Source organism: Rana temporaria, chromosome 1, assembly GCF_905171775.1.
Source record: "Rana temporaria chromosome 1, aRanTem1.1, whole genome shotgun sequence".
NCBI classification, from domain to species: Eukaryota; Metazoa; Chordata; class Amphibia; order Anura; family Ranidae; genus Rana; species Rana temporaria.
In genome coordinates this window covers 550,239,510-550,253,041 of record NC_053489.1, presented here as the reverse complement: position 1 = coordinate 550,253,041, position 13,532 = coordinate 550,239,510, and the positions used below count along the sequence as shown (strand labels likewise).

The 13,532-nt window shown below is 43.7% G+C and overlaps 1 long non-coding RNA gene across 1 annotated transcript; it reads right to left on the bottom strand.

The window, feature by feature from the left end:
* Nucleotides 1-11,344: 11,344 nt before the first annotated feature.
* On the bottom strand, nt 11,345-12,599 carry LOC120925002. The gene is made up of 3 exons (XR_005746513.1): nt 12,154-12,599; nt 11,710-11,914; nt 11,345-11,573 (listed from the first exon to the last, which is right to left on the bottom strand). It is a non-coding gene; the product is annotated as an uncharacterized LOC120925002 (long non-coding RNA).
* Between the last annotated feature and the right edge of the window lie 933 nt (nt 12,600-13,532).

Genomic DNA, 13,532 nt, shown 5'->3' with positions numbered 1-13,532 from the left:
TAGGCTTTTCTTCACGTTTCTGTTATTGTGGAATAACTTTTGTTTGAAGCATATCAGGACTTTCTTTTTTTCTTTTTGCTAGGCTAGGTGAAAGTGATCCTCCCAAAGTGGGCGCCCTGCGGGACACCGATTTTATGCCCTTAGATAGTATCTCGCTGTAAATCGGGTCATTGAAAAGTATGGGGAGGTACTTAATCACCGTATGTTTGATTTCGGAAAACTCGGAACTGAACGGGGTAGAAAAAAACGGTATGCTGCTGAAAGGTCTGGCTGTTAGATTCCAACAAGAACAGTAATAGCAATATAACAGTAAGCTATACCTTGAAACGACACTAGCAGCTGAAAGGGCTCTATCAATAATTTTGTTAGGGTATCCCCTATTTTTAAACCGTGATGCCATTTCCTTAGCTTCTTTTTCAAAATTCTCTGGTTCACAACAAAGACGTTTCAGTCTTAGAAATTGACCGTATGGTACCTCTTTAATGGTATGCCCTGGATGTGCCGAATTGGCTCTCAAGAGGGCGCGTTACCAGCCGTAGCTTTCCTAAGTAAACTAGTTACTACCGTATTGCCCGTACCCGTTAATTTGACATCTAGGAAATCTATGGTGGTGGCACATAAATTACCAGTGAACTTCAAATTCAAAGAATTGTCATTGAAGTATGTAAGCCAAGTGTTGAGATCAGCCTCACCATCCAATGCAACAAATAGCAGATCGTCTATATACCGGCAGTAAAAGACAGTGTAGTAAAAGGGCCTGCCTGATTGCACACAAATTAAAACTCTTACGTTTGGACCTCATAAAATATGGTTTTGGTAAATCTGTAGACAAAAATCTGCAGAAAATCTAATATTGTGTATGCAGCATACACACGATCGGTTTGTCTAATGAAAACAGTCTGATGGACCGTTTTCATCAGACTAAACTGATCATGTGCGGGCCCCATCGGTTATTTATCCATTGGTTAAAAAATTAGGAACTTGTTTTAAAATTATCTGATGGATAAAAAACCTATAGAAAAAAACGATCGTCTGTAGGCACGTTCATCGGTTAAAAATCCACGCATGCTCAGAATCAAGTCAATGCATGCTTGGAAGCATTGAACTTCATTTTTTTCTGCACGACGTTGTGTTTTACGTCACCGCGTTCTGACACGATCGTTTTTTTAACTGATGGTGTGTAGGCACGACTGATCATCAGTCAGTTTCTTCGGATAACTGATGGAAAAATCCACAGGGTTGTACAGGGCATAAGTGTCTAAAAAGCCTAAATTAACAAATATATGGTTGCACATACTTTATTACAAAAGAACTAATTGAACACCTGTTCTAGAACTTCCTACAAGCTGTTTGCTAGTTTGACAGAAGTTAGAAATGGAAGTGAATGAAGTGTATAAAACAGTAAATAAAACATAACCATGGTGCACTTCCATAAATGATTCTACTACGTGGCCACAGTTCTATTATGTTCCTGTTGTACAATTTTTATTTTCAAGCCATATCCTCTCAGTGAAAGAAACAAAACCTCCTTTGGGTGTCGTTTGGCAGATTATGTCTTCAAAATTTTCTTGGATTTCACAGGAATTCACTGAACCATGTGTTACTATTTTACAAAACAAATACCATGCCAAACACTGTCTGATTTCTTTTTATCCACCTCTCTGAAATTTTTTCTTATTCCAAAAAAATAGAAGTGATTCACTGATTTGAATGTTGTCCTTGGAACTGAATTCATGGAAAGTTAAACAGAAAAGTATTAGTGGATTTGTATTAATAAATACATCATTTTCCAAACATAATATACACTGTGACTAGCAAGTTGAAGCCATTCTAATTACAGAGTCACCTATATCATTCAGTCTTGTTATGGCATATTTATTATTAACCGCTTGCCAACCGCCCACCGTAGTTTTACGGCGGCAGGTCGGCTCGGCTGCGCAAAATCACGTAATATAACATGATTTTGCATTGCGGCCACTAGGGTGCCGATGTGAGTGCCCGGCGGGCGCGATCACCGCCGGGGGACCCGCGATCGCTCGTTACAGAGCGAGAATCGGGAGATGTGTGTGTAAACACACAGCTCCCGGTTCTTTCAGGGGGAGAAATGACTGATCGCATGTTCATACAATGTATGAACAGCGATCTGTCATTTCCCCTAGTCAGTCCCACCCCCCCTTCAGTTAGAACACAATGAGGGAACATAATTAACCCCTTGATCACCCCCTAGTGTTAACCCCTTCCCTGCCAGTGACATTTTTACAGTAATCAATGCATTTTTATAGCACTGATCGCTATAAAAATGCCAATGGTCCCAAAAATGTGTCAAAAGTATCCGAAGTGTCCGCCATAAGGTCACAGTACCGAAAAAAAATCGCAGTTTGCCGCCATTACTAGTAAAAAAAAATATTAATAAAAATGCTATAAAACTATCCCCTATTTTGTTGACGCTATAACCTTTGTCAAACCAATCAATAAACGTGTATTGCGATTTTTTTTTTATGAAAAATATGTAGAAGAATACGTATCGGCCTAAACTGAGGAAAAAAAATAGTTTTTTTATATGTTTTTGGGGGATATTTATTATAGCAAAACGTTAAAAATATATTTTTTTTTTCAAAATTGTCGCTCTATTTTTGTTTATAGCGCAAAAAATAAAAACCGCAGAGGTGATCAAATACCACCAAAAGAAAGCTCTATTTGTGGGTAAAAAAGGACGCCATTTTTGTTTGGGAGCTACGTTGCACGACTGCGCAATTATTAGTTAAAGCGACGCAGTGTCGAGTCCCAAAAAGTGGCCCGGTCATTGACCAGCAAAATGGTCCGGGGCTGAAATTGTTAAAATGTTTCCTCTGTACAGCAATTGATATGGCTAGTAGTTCAGTTTTTCCTTAAAGTGGCACTGCCATTAGAATTTCACATGTAAATGTGAATAATAATTGCGCTATCCCAAAAAAACACAAGCAAACCAAAAAGAGGAAAAAGGGGAGCAGCTGCATAGGAATGTGACAAAAATTCAAAAAGAGTGCAGGTAAAAATGCAGCGCTACATATAGTAAAGTGAAATGTGGAAAAAACACTAAACAGTATACACCCAACTGGGTGTGATAGTGAAACAAATTATAATCAGTCCACACGTGAAATGATGATCAAGTCACACAAAAAATCCAATGTAATGAAAGTATCCATCATAAGTGGATGTACATAACACAGTAGAGATGTCATAAGATTAAATGGACCATTCCAGCGACAATTCTTCAAGCCAAAGGTATGGATAAAATACGCTTACCAGAACTGTTAGGCCCGATAACGGATCGATCGAGCATGCGGTATCCCAACCGGCTAGTGGACCAAACTGTAAGCGGAAATCCTGAAGAGTGTTGAGTATGCCTTACTGGTATCTGGATGGTGTCAACCAGGGGGAAAAAAAACAATGGGCCCAATATTCCTCAGCTGAAGGTTGATCCAGTACTAATATCCCAACCATATGAGAGTGGCTAAATAACAATGGATTACAGCGCTCAGGGTGTCTGCACAAACAATCAATTATAAGGAAAGGTTCTGTATAATTAGTGATAAAAATAGGATAAGAACCACAACGGCTGTGTGTATGGTCTAATAGTCCATACATTAATAAGTCCAATTAGGATTCAGTCCAAGCAGAGTGCCATTAGGCTAGTGCTGGTGGCTATATACAACCAGTGTAGATGGTTTACAGGTGCTCAGGGCAGCTCTCCAGAAGCGAAGCCAGCTCAAAATATGCAAGAAAAGAAACAAGAAGAAAAGCGCCTCTGAGTATTCTGTTTTTAATATTTAAGATTGAAATGTATCCAGCACTTACATCATAATAATAATGGTGAAGTCCGGGAAGCTTGTGTAGACCTTGCTGGCAGTCAGTGGAGCCAGGATCGAGAGATGTGTGCATCTGAACCAGACTTCTGCAGCCGCTCGGCTCACCCCGGCTCTGAGCGGCTGCAGAAGTCTGGTTCAGATGCACACATCTCTCGATCCTGGCTCCACTGACTGCCAGCAAGGTCTACACCAGCTTCCCGGACTTCACCATTATTATTATGATGTAAGTGCTGGATACATTTCAATCTTAAAAACAGAATACTCAGAGGCGCTTTTCTTCTTGTTTCTTTTCTTGCATAATATGAGAGTGGCTAGGACATCGATAGGAGTCCACAAGACATCTCGGTTCTGGTAAGTAAGACCCATTTCAAGGGTGATAGGGACCATCTGGAGAGGTCTGTGTCTTAGCTTTAGAGTATCCAACAGTTCTGGTAAGCGTATTCTTTCCACATTTCACTTTACTATATGTAGCGCTGCATATTTACCTGCATTAAAATTTCACACAACATATAAATCATTAGGACAATGGGCTCCATTCACAAAGCAGTATCTACCACTGTAAGAAAAGAAATGTGGCTTTTCACAGAAAACACTACAAGAATACTGCATTCAGTATTTTATGAAGTGATGCAGTATTTTAGTAGTGAAAGCTTGTGGTAATTTAACAACCATTAGTAAATAGCTGGTTAAGGAGCGGGCGACCAACACAACCTTAAAGGGTCATTAACCTCCCTGGTGGTATGATTCTGTCTGGAATTACATACCAAAAGCGGTACAATTATTTTGCAAGGAAATTTGGCGTTTTATACTGTAGGCCTGCAATTCTTAGGAATAACTTATTTAAATCTGACCAAACAAGAGTCTAGTAGGCATCCCGGGTATGATTTAAAAAAAAAAAAAACTCAATTATAAATTATAATATAATAAATAATTATAAATAATTATAACAAATAATAATTTAATTATAATCAAAATTATTCAATAATGTAATCAACTAAAAATCACTGAAATTTGCTCAGTTGCAGAATTGTCGCTGTCATTACTTTTATTTTTTTATGACGAATTTCCCCACTAATCGCTATGGCACAATTCTGCAAGTGATTATAATTTATAATTTATTTATTTATTTTTTTGACATAAAGGGACACTTTTGGTTGCTATGGACAATCTACAGTTTGCAGGCAGAAAGAACAGTTTTTATTATATAAAAGAACATGTAGGGCACTGGGCAGATCACTAGGGACAAGGGGGGTGTGTATTTTTTACATACAGTACTGTAATCTATAAGATTGCAGTATACTGTATGTAATGTGTTTGTTTACTTTTTTGAATTTGGCGCCGTTCTCCGCCCCTGTGCATCGTAACGTCGCAGGGAACGGAGATCGGCGGCACACGGGGACACTGTGAATCGAGCGAGGACGCCGCTCGCTCACACAGCGGGGATGCATCGCAGGATCCAGGGACAAGGTAAGTAACTTTGTCTGTGGATGCTGCGAGAAGGTAAGCCGCGCCGCTGCATGCCCTGCACATCTACCCCGAGCGGGATACCGATCCTAGCATGGAAAAAACACCGAGTCACGCTCGGGGATACCGCTAAGGAGGTTAAAGGAAAAAACATAATTTTTTTTAAATAACAAACATGTTATACTTACCTCCACTGTGCAGTTTGTTTTGCACAGAGTGCCCCCGATTCATGTCTTCTGAGGTCCCTCGGCTGCTGTCTCTGGTCCTCCCCGCAATTAGTAACCACAGTCATGCGAGAGCTCGGATGGTGGTCACTATTTGCGGGCACGCTTCCATGATACAGCGAGCGGCCATAGCCGCTCACTGTATCACTCGGGCCCCGCCCTTCGACGCGCCACGTCACTGCATGTGATTGACAGCAGCGCCAGCCAATGGCTGCGCTGCTCTCAATCCATCCGCTCTAGCCAATCAGCGGCCAGGCTGAGCGGCGAAGAGGATATCGGGACTGCCGGGACTTTCGAGGGGTCAGGTAAGTAAAACGGGGGCTCGGGGGGGGGGGGGGGTCAGCAGCAGATGTTTTTTCACCTTAATGCATAGACTGCATTAAGGTGGAAAAAAAATTCCTTTACAACACCTTTAACAAACGATGAATCATCAGCTGTCAGCGGGGTTCCCTACTGACAACTGATTGTAAACAGTGTAGGGGTGCCCCCTATCCATACCAGCCCTTATCTGAGCATGCAGACTGGCAGGTCAGGAAAGGGGGGGGATAATGAGCCCCCATCCTGAACCTGACCAGGCCACATGCTATCAATATGGGGGGATTTGGGGCAGGGGGGCTCCCCCTCCACATCTCCTTGTCCCCATGTTGATGGGAACAGGGGCCTCTTCCCCACAGACCTGGCTATTGGCTGGGGGGGTCTGCGGGCAAGGGGGCTTATTAAAATATGAAAGCCCCATTTAACAAGGGGGCCCCCAGATCCCAGCCCCCCATGTGAATGAGTACCCTACTCAGTCACCCAAAAGAGTGCTCAAAAAGTAAATAAAAAGGCAGACATCGTTTTTGAAATGTCATTTATTTAAAAGAAAAGTCCCCAGGTGTAGATCTATCATCAATCACGCTGAGCGCGCCAGTCCAGACCCCAAAAAAGAGAGGTCCGCACCCAAAGCTGGCTCCCGCCATTTGACAGCTCCTTTGCTAAATAAACTAATGGGAGGGGGAACTCGGTGATGTGACCCGGTGGCCCACACTGCCTTGTGGTATCATCAACTCAGCAATCCCTGTTAATATTACTTTAACCACTTCCCACCTGGTCAATAGTAAATTGACGTCCAGGAAGTGGTTTCGGTATCCTGACTGGACGTCTATTGACATCCTGCAGGAGGACAGTCGCCACGTGCCCGGGGGGGGGGGCATGCATCGCGCCGATCAGTGATGCGGTGTGTCAGTCTGTCAGCCTCCGGCGGAGGCTCTTTACCACATGATCAGCCGTGTCCAATCATGGCTGATCACAATGTAAACAGGAAGAGCTGCTGATCGGCTTTTCCTCACTCGCGTGTAGAGGAGAGCCGATCGGCTGCTCTCCTGACAGGGGGGGTATGTGCTGATAGTTTATCAGAGCAGCCCCCCCTTGGATCACCGCACAGGGGGCATCAGTGTCGCCTATCAGTGCCAATCAGTGCCACCCATGAGTGCCCATCAGTGCCGCCTATCAATGCCCATCAGTGCTGCATATAAGTGCCACCCAACAGTGCTCATCAGTGCCGCATATCAGTGCCCGTCAGTGCCACCTCATTGGTGCCGCCTCATCAGTGCTGCCTTATCAGTGCCCGTCAGTGGCGCCGTATTCGTGCCCATCAGTGAAGTAGACTACTTATTTACATAACAGAAAAAAAAACTTTTATTTTTTTCAAAATTTTCTGTCTTTTTTTATTTGTATAGCAAAAATTAAAAACCCCAGAGGCGATCAAATACCACCAAAAGAAAGCTCTATTTAGGGGAACAAAATTAAAAAAATTCTGTTTGGGTACAGTGTAGCATGACCGTGCAATTGTCATTTAAACAGCGACAGCGCAGAAAGTTGAAAATTGGCTTGGGCAGGAAGGGGCGTAAGTGCCTGGTATTGAAGTGGTTAACCACCCTGGTTGTATGATTATGTCAGCTTTTTGCATCTCAAAGCGATGCATTGTTTTGCATAGAAATTTGGCGTTTTGTATTTTTGGCCTGTAATTCTTAGTGATAACACACTTAAATCTGTACAAACAAGAGTCTAGTAGACATCCCGGGTATGATAACGTTTAAAACACAAAATCATAAATTATAGAATAATAAATAATTATAAATAATTATAAAAAATAATAATATAATAATAATAATAATAATAAAAGGAATTGCCCTATGATTCACTATCGCTCAATTCTGCAAGTGTTCTCATTTATTATCGTTGTTTTCTAGCTGGTCTCAAACCGCTTTTGACGTAAAGGGACACTTTTTGATTGCCATGGACAATCTCAAGTTTCCAGGCAGAAACAACAGTATATACTGTATAATATAAAACTGCATGCAGGGCACTGGACAAAGCACTAGGGACAAAATGTATTTGAAATGATTTCATACAGTAATGTAATCTAAGATTATAGTGTACTGTATGTGTTATGAATTTTGTACTTTTTGAATTCGCTGCTGGTCTCCGCCCCCATGCAACGCTCGCAGGAAACGCAGCCTGGCACACAGTGGCATCGGGCGGAGGACACAGCCTGCAGACACAGCAGGGGGACATCGCAGGGTCCTGGGGACAAGGTAAGTAACCTGCACTAGTATCCTGAGATGCAATCCTGAGTGTTACCGCTAATGGTACTGAAATGTAACCCTGAGCCACACTCTGGAATACCGCCATTGAGATTAAGGAAAATAAATCAATATATTTGCAGTCAAAAATATGACCAATAAAAAGCGTTTCCTCCTCACCCCCCCCCCCCAATCCCCATGTGACCTGAGACATAGGCAGCCTAAATCACAAGGTCTCTGGCTGCCGGGAACATTTTAGGGGGTTCTTGTCAGTGTAGTCCAAGAAAGATAGGCAGCATCAGTGCAATTACTAAGTGTAGCGCTCACCCCCGAAGGAGTCACTGATTAGTTTGGGATCAGCGTGTTAAGTTGCCCTCTTAATTTTTGTCTAGGGGTGATACTTGTGAGTGTGGATAAAGAGTGATTGTCCAGACATCAAATACGTTTCCAATGCTTTATTCCAAAGCCCAACACGGCCAACATTAACATGGCACACAATAGAGAAAGGTTGATGAGCATAGAGAGAACTTTAGTATCAGGCCTTGGATATGAAGGAGAGCAAGCCTGCTCTTGGCAATAATTTAGCTCAACTTATCGCCACTCCAGTGGGTACCCCCCCCGGACAGGCGGTTACCACGGGCCTAGCAGCCGGAGTGTCGCTTGCAAATCACTGGGAGGAACAGGCTCCTGCCACAGGATTACTGATTTTAGGTATAAGGGATTGAATAGAATTAATCCTCACAGTTAGTTCAAATAAGCATCACCAATTAACAGCTTTAGTGTACCTGTCATCCCTGATGGTTCGTCTAGGACAACCTCTATCTCTAGGTTCTCCCCGAGCCGTTCCTCCACCGTACAGCTCCCAGCTTAGGATCCTCTCAGTGAAGGTCTGGGACCCAGAAAGTCGCTGGGGCCCCTCTCAATGTCAGAGTGAAGCTCCGCATGGCGCGCAGCTTCGGTCAAATAGGACACGGTGGCGGTGCCCGTGGATGCACGCACCCTGAAGGTTGATGCCGCACCTGGAACTCAGGCCCCACACAGAACAGAACAGCTAATGGCGGTTGCCACAGATACACCCCCCCCAGCAGGCCCAACGAGGGAACCCCTCCTCTGATTGGCTGCTGGGGGAAGGTGGGTCTGTCAGGACCCCTCTAGCGCCAACTGTCGCCCAGGGGTGGTAAGGCACCCCTGGAGCGCAGACTGACCTACAGGACAGTTCTGAATTGACAACAACCCGAATTTCAACAAATTGTGAATGGGAGTAAACTAATCCCCCATTCCCCACTAACTCTGGTGTAGTGCCCATACTGAAAGTAAGGGGGTGCTACATAAGCATTAAGTTGAGCATCCATATGTTTTATGACACATGCTCCAATTCCATGGTCAGAAACTTTAGCTGGTGGGTTGCAGCCCCTGTTCCTTTTAGGACAAGCAGGCCTACCCGTACATATTTGCCTCAAAACTTGTTATACAATGCCATAGTTTCTGACCTGTTAGGACAAGAGACCAATCATAGGTAACAAAAAAAGAGTACTTGAGGAATATCTGACATGAGGCATAGCACACTAGGAGAGTATTCATACAAACAACCAGAAGACAGAGGTGGTCAGGGCAGGCAGCAGATGATTTGCATCATTAAGACACAATTCGAGGAGAAGTGTAATCCAAGACAGCCTGAGGTCAAAAGGCAGGCAGCAATCTAAGACAGTAGTGCGTATTTCAGGCAAAGGGTCAGTAACAGATGAATACAAAAGGCAGGGAAAGGAAGACAGCAACTCCCTCAGAAAGGGTCAGGAACTATGTAGCAGAATGCTATCACAAGTCCAGAGCTATGGGCTTCTAAAGCTTAAATACCATTTCATAGTGCCCCTGTTGAGCAGCGGAAGAAGCCTGAGGTTGGGATGTGTGGCTGTAGGCCAACACTGGGACTGCTAAGCAGACAGAGCCAACCCACTGCCCAACAATGAGGATGTTATTGGAGTACAGTGCCGTTGTCATTCAAAGGGCTTGTTTACACTTGCTTCAAAACATGGCTTTGGACGTGCTTTTTCTAAAGCTCTAAATGCCAGTCAAAGCCCCTGCCACTAAATAAAATGGTTAGCTTACAGTACTGTTTACACCTTGCTTTTTCATTGCTTTGCTTCATCTTCACTTCAAAAATTATACCCCATGTTGCTTTAGTGGTACTTCAAAGCATCTTCAAAGCCTCCATATAAGTCTATGACAAAGCTAGCTTGAAGCACCTTTATTTAGATTTAGCTTTGCTTTGTTTTGAATGTATTGCAGGTATGAGATATCAATACACACATGGCATTTGCCAAGCTTCATTAACCCCTTGAAGCCGGCGCGAATACCAGGAGACGGGGCGGAGCTTAAGGTCATGTGACCGCAGTGATTGACTGTCAAGGCAGTCACATGATCAGAAAGCTCCTGATCACAAGGAGCATGTGTAAAAGGAAGCAGAGGGGACATTGCCACAATTGCCTGCCAATGAAGTCATGGGCAGAGCACAGAGCAGCTGGGCAAAGGGCTGCAGAGTGTAAGCGCATCTCATGCTTCTAATAGTAAAGAGCAATACAGATAAGTGAAACCAACAGGTTTTTTTTTGTTGGGAGGGGGGGGGGGATGTTGACAAAATACATTGGAGCCAATGGGAATGCTGTGTTTCATGGTTCAAAAATTCTTCTATCTCTTCTCATCTGCCCCTTCACCCTCTTTATTTGAGCTACTGGATATACACACTACTGAAGTCACTAGATGTCAAGACAAGGCAAAACACAGGTGACAGTAGGCACAAATAATAGATTCAAAATCGTTGGTTCTGTATAGTGATGATGTTCACAGCGAACTTCAAACTTTGCACGTTTCCCATTCAACAGAGCAATTTTATGGGCGCGTTTGCCCCTCTACCAAAATGGAACTCTCATAATGCTTTGCCTGACCCGTGAACTCCGGTCAAGTGATCAATATGGCCAATAACCGGCTTTAAAAATGTGCCAGTCCCAAACATATAAAAGTCATCTCTCCCCTCCCAGCATTCTTTTGTCAGTGTTTTTTGGAGATATTGCACAAGAGATGAGTTTAAAGTTCAGTCTGAATAAAAGTCAAATGCCCAAACATTGAAAAAGATTTAGCTCATGTATAGAGCCATAATGTTGCCAACATCCCTATGTCAATACAAAAAATGGATACCTCTAAAGGAGGTGGGACTTTTAGGGCAACAACAAGTATGGTGACAACTGGGTCATAAAAATATAGAAATTTATTACAAAATAGTATTACAAAAATAGTCAAAGAATAAACACTTCACAGTAGTATGTCAACATCTAAAATAAAAAATTGGAAAAAACTGCTGCTATGAGATCATCATGTACCCCAGCACAAAACTGGGTATATGGATGGTCGTTTCCAACGCGTTTCAAATGCTTTTAGTAATACATCCTTCTTCAGGGAACATTAGCAGTGAGGTTTTTCTGAAAGATGAAATATAAGAAAATACATATATACAATGAAAATACTTGTTACCAGACACAGACACTGCAGCATGTGGACAATAGAGGGGAGGAAATGGGAAGCTTAACATGCAGGGGGGAGGAAAAGGAAACTCACCCTCTCCCAAGCTTGGAGTGTCCAGATCGTCCCCAGAGAGCCCGTGTGTGCGCCGGATCCAATGCGGCCAAGTCAGATGGTATGCTCAATGCCCATAGGTCTCCCCCACTCCCAGAGGGCTCCAAGACCATGAGGGGTGTGTGAAATAACAAACGTATTCACATAAAAAGTGTCAGCAGCCAAGAATGGATATGAGGTATCACAACTAAGGGAAAATTTAAATAAACACAAAAGGTCATTAGACCAATACCCAGCAACAAAGCACAGAGTGAAACAAAAGAGCACCAAAAAGTACTCACCACTCCTAATCAGTAGGCTCAGCAGCCAAGAATGGATATGAGGTATCACAACTAAGGGAAAATTTAAATAAACACAAAGGGTCATTAGACCAATACCCAGCAACAAAACACAGAGTGAAACAAAAGAGCACCAAAAAGTACTCACCACTCCTAATCAGTAGGCTCAGTATGGATAGACCAGCATTCCAAGTGGAGATGAAAAATAAATCAAAAATAAGAAAAGAAAAAGGTGGTCAGAGACCAAAATGACCTCCCTCTCCAACAGTGGAGGGTAGGGAAATGATTGCTGGACAAGCCCCTCTGACTCCCTTATAAACTTACCATTGATGATGCAGCCCCAGGTGAAATGAATGATCTCCTTGTAACAGAGCAGCTGTCATTAGTGATCAAATCACTAGCGAGGAAAGCCTAACCACAATAGTCCCTGCCTTCTCCAGATCAGCTGAGCCTGAGAGTAGAGCATTCGATGCAGACACCTATGTCAGCTGGCCGTGCTGCAACCAATAGGAAGCGCAGCATTCCAGCTCGACGCTTGGCGTCACCCATCTAGTGCGTCATTCCGCTGGGACCTGAGCATATCTAGTTGCATCCAATGAGGCGTGCGGCCACGGCGCAACCAATCAGGTGCGACGAAGGTCGCTCGGTTGTGACGCGCCGGGAGTGCGGGCTGAAGTCAAATGTTCGGCGCGTCTCTAGTGACGCCGCCTTACGCGCCCATTCGACGGATCATGGCCGGACACAGAACGGAACCGTATCCACCAACAGGGGGCGGCCCCCGCCGCACATGACACACCCAAGAAGACACACTCAAAGATAAGCAATAATAAACAAAGGACATGGTACATGCCCATTGGGAGGAAACGAGGCAGCCAAAGGGCTGGTGGAACAGCTCACATGTATACAGGAGTAGGAAAAGGGGCCGAATGTGTCCCAGCACAATTCCACCCCAAAGGGAAGGAAATAAAACCACATACGAACTCCTAGATGTGATAATAAGGAGTTCTATATGGTTATGTGGGACCCTAGTATCTTATAGACTGACAGGCAAAAAATCTGTCAGTTGCAATAAGGGGATATAGTCACCACTGCCGGAGACGGGGGTACCTCCAGGGTATAAATGCCCTGGTGTAAAAGCACCTGAGTGCTCATCTCCCCCGGCAGTGGATGGAGGAGCCCTACTAAATTGAGAGGGGGAAGCACTACAGACACTGAACAGGGCATCCGATAGGCCCCAAACCGGGCAAGGTGTTTAACCACTTGACAACTGGGCACTTAACCACTTACCCCCCGGACCATATTGCTGCCCAAAGACCAGAGTACTTTTTGCGATTCGGGACTGCGTCGCTTTAACAGACAATTGCGCGGTCGTGCGACGTGGCTCCCAAACAAAATTGGCGTCCTTTTTTTCCCACAAATAGAGCTTTCTTTTGGTGGTATTTGATCACCTCTGCGTTTTTTATTTTTTGCGCTATAAACAAAAATAGAACGACAATTTTGAAAAAAATGAATATTTTTTACTTTTTG